The following is a 4,364-nucleotide window of genomic DNA, read 5'->3' on the forward strand; positions in this document are numbered from 1 at the left end:
AGTAGATCTTAAAAGTTCTCATTTTAAAAAATGTGTACAGTGATAGCCAATGCTATTTGTTATATTATTAAAAAACAGAAACAACCTAAATGCCCATCAGTAGAGGACAAGATGAATGAAGAATGATATACTTATATGATTAAATAACTATATAGCACTTAAAAAGGAATGAACTCAAACTCTACATATCAACATGGATAGATCAAAAATAAATAATTGAAAAAAAAAGACAACTATAGTCACTAATATGTTTTTGGTCCTTATAGTTTTACCTTATCCAAATGTTGTATGAATGAAATCGTACAATATGTAGTCTCCTTTCCAGCTTCTTTCACTTTGCTTAATACATTTGAGATTTATTCATATTGTTGCAGATAGCAGTAGTTCCTTTCCATTGTTCAAATATTTTGCCTAATATTTTATTGGGCTGTTATGTATGTAACACTGCTTTAAAAAATAAAGGTCGGGGCACCTGGGTGGCTCAGTCGTTAAGTGTCTGCCTTCGGCTCAGGTCATGATCCCAGCGTCCTGGGATCGAGCCCCACATCGGGCTCCCTACTCAGCGGGAAGCCTGCTTCTCCCTCTCCCACTCCCCCTGCTTGTGTTCCCTCTCTTGCTGTCTCTCTCTCCGTCAAATAAATAAATATCTTTAAAAAATAAAGGTCTAGGAAGACTTTTTCAAAAAATATTTGTGTAATATTGTTGACATTCAGCAGTCTTCAGGTCTCTTGGATTCAGAATCCATTGGCTCTCTTGAAAAGTCATGAGAAAATCCTCAGTTTATTTGAAGCACTTAAATCCTACTTTAATTCTGAAGAAAAGACTCCCAAATTAAAATAATCCATTGAGTGAAGCCTACTTATTTCTTGATTGTACTTTTCAATTATCTCTTTAGTAATGGGATTACGCAGATAGAAGAGAAAACAGTGTTATTGGAGTCCCCCAACCCTCAAAGAAAATTGTGGAATGTGTTAAAGAATTACAGAAAAATTCATCTCTTTAAGTGTCAAGACTGTTCTTAAGAGGGATATTATGAAGAAGATAAGAAGTTCTGACTTGAAATGGATTCTTATTATGGCACTTGTCATTACTATTTTGTTATATGATTTAATCCCTTGAAGGATTTGATTCTTTTATATGGATGTTTCTAAATACTCTTCTGGCATGGGAGCAATTTGGAATCATCATGTGCAGTGTTGAAGAAAGGAACAAACACTGACAGCAATGCTTTTGTTAGTGGACAACATTTTAAAAAGTCATTGATCAAGAGATGGAATATAATCTTGAAGACTACAAAACTAAGTTATACAGTGGAAGATGGTATTATGTGCTTCAATAAACTAAATTTGAAAAGTGATTTATGCCAGTACATACCAGTTCATAATACTAATACTGATTGTGTTTTTCCATTAATGAATGTTCAGTGGACAAAAAAAGGAAAGAAAAGAATTTTCTACAGACCACTGTGTGGAAGCTATGTCACAATGTAAATTAAACATAGACTATCATGAAAAATTTTATAAGTAAATTCTGCAAGATAAGTAACTGCTAAGGGGAGCCAAATCATGAGGGAAATATAATTAAAGATGTAATTTAGATATTTTTATAATTATTTCAGATAAACAACAAATATTTTAGTACAAATATGTCCCATGCAACATTTTTCTTTTATCTCAATGTACATTAGCATAGGTAATTAGAAATCACTCAAATTTAACTGGGCATTCTGTATTTTCATTTGCTAAGTCTGGCAATCCTAGATTGGATTCTATAAGCAGATATAAGGCTGCTCTCCAGGTGGTCATTTTGTGATTTTTTTTCTTTGCAGGAAAGACAATCAGAAATCTGAAGAGAATCAATGGTCTCACACTCTGGCACAAGCATTCATAAGCCATACTAGGTTGCAGGTAATCCCCAATTTCATATCCTACCACCTCCCAGACCAGTTTAGAGGAGAAAAACAAACTAGGACTATATTGTAGAATTGTTTAGATAAAGCTGCCACAACTGAACTTCTCCGAATCCGAGCAGCTACTGCAGGGTATAATAGAGCTCTTCTAAGATTGGTTGTACCACCTTTGGCTACCATTCATATATCAGCAAATTTGTAGAGAAAAGCATTGGGCTAAGGCTCCATGAAGGACAGAGGTAATTTGCTCTTAAGGAGCCTCCAGTTTTCAAACCATCAGTGGTTTTCTGCCAATTACCTATTATGTAACAGACTTTGCATGTCTTACCTATAGTATTTTTATTTTATTAACATACTATTTATATATAAACTTTGTGGCATAAATTCATTAATAAAAACATGTTCATAAATTATTCTTTTAACTAAAGCAATCTCTTAATATCTTACAGATTTTTTATTGAAGTATAATTGACATACAATGTTATATTAGTTTCAGGCATATAACATAGTGATTCAACAGTTCTATACATTATTCAGTGCTCACCACAATAAGTGCAGTCACCTTCTGTCACAATACAACATTATTATGATATTTTTTTGAGGTATAAGTGTTTTCATTTTATTTTTAAAAGTTTTTATTTAAATTCCAGTTAGTTAACGTGCAAGGTAATATCAGTCTTAGGTGTGCAATATAGTGATTCAACACTTCCATACAACACCTGGTGCTCATCACAACAAGTGTGCTCCTTAATCCCCATCACCTATTTAACCCATTACCCTATCCACCTCCCCTCTGGTAACCATCAGTTTATTCTCTATAGTTAAGAATCTGTTTCTTGGTTTGCTTCTCTCTTTTTCCTTTTTTTCCCTTTGCTCCTTTGTATTGTTTCTTAAATTCCACATATGAGTGAAATCATATGGTATTTGTCTTTCTCTGACTGATTTATTTCACTTAGCATAATGCTCTCTAACTCCATCCATGTTGTTGCAAATGGCAAGATTTCATTCTTTTTGATGGCTGAATAATATTCCATTATATATATATACCACATCTTCTTTATTCCTCAGTCTATGGATACTTGGACTGTTTCCATAATTTGGCTATTGCAGATAATGCTGCTATAAACATCAGGATGCATGTATCCCTTTGAATTAGTATTTCTGTATTGTTTAGGTAAATACCTAGTAGTGGTCAATTAATCTTTGACAAAGCAAGAAAGAATATCCAATGGGAAAAAGACTGTCTCTTCAACAAATGGTGTTGGGAAAACTTGACAGCAACATGCAGAAAAATGAAACTGGACCATTTTCTTATACCATACACAAAAATAAATTAAATAAAAAAAAATGGATTAAAGACCTAAATGTGAGACCTGAAACCAGTCCCAGAAGAAAACACAGGCAGTAACCTCTTTGACATCAGCCAAAACAACTTCTTCCTAGATATGTCTCCTGAGGCAAGGGAAACACATACAAAAATAAACTATTGGGACTTCATCAAGATAAAAAGCTTCTGCACAGCAAAGGAGACAATCAACAAAACTAAAAGGCAACCTACAGAATAGGAGAAGATATTTGCAAATTGACATATCTGGTAAAGTGTTAGTATCCAAAATATATAAAGAACATAAAACTCAACACCCTAAAAACTAATAATCCAATTAAAAATGGGCAGAAGACATGAATGGACATTTTTCCAAAGAAGACATACAGATGGCCAACAGACACATGAAAAGACGCTCAGCATCACTGATCATCAGGGAAATACAAATCAAAACTAAAATGAGATATTACCTCACACCTGTCAGAATGACTAAAATCAACAACACAAGAAACAAACAGGTGTTGGCAAGGTTGTGGAGAAAGGGGAACCATCCTTTTCTGTTGGTGGGAATGCAAACTGGTGCAGTCACTCAGTAAAACAGTATGGAGGTTCCTCAAAAAGTTAAAAATAAAATTACCCTATGATATTATTGATTATACTGCATGCTATACTTTTCATCTTCATGACTTTTATTTTATAACAAAGTTTGTATCTCTAAATCCCCTTTATCTATTTTGCCCATCCCCCCACCCACCTCTGGCAACCACCAATTTGTTCTCTGTATTTGAGTCTGTTCTTTTGTTTGTCTCTGTTTATTCATTTGTTTTGTTCCTAAATTCCAATTATGAATGAAATCATATGATATTTGTCTTTGATTTGATTTACTTAGCACTGTACCCTCTAGGTCCATCCATGTTGTCACAAATGGCCAAATTTCATTCTTTTTTATGGCTAATATTCCGTTGTGTATATATACCACATCTTCTTTATCCATTCATCTATGGATGGATACTTGGATTGCTTCTGTATCTTAGCTATTGTAAATAATGTTGCAATAAGTATAGGGGTGCATATATCTTTTTGAATTACTGTTTTCATTTTCTTTGGGTAAATATCCAGTAGTGGAATTAC

The sequence above is a fragment of the Phoca vitulina genome, unplaced genomic scaffold (assembly GCF_004348235.1).
Source record: "Phoca vitulina isolate PV1807 unplaced genomic scaffold, GSC_HSeal_1.0 scaffold3, whole genome shotgun sequence".
In the NCBI taxonomy this organism is placed as follows: Eukaryota; Metazoa; Chordata; class Mammalia; order Carnivora; family Phocidae; genus Phoca; species Phoca vitulina.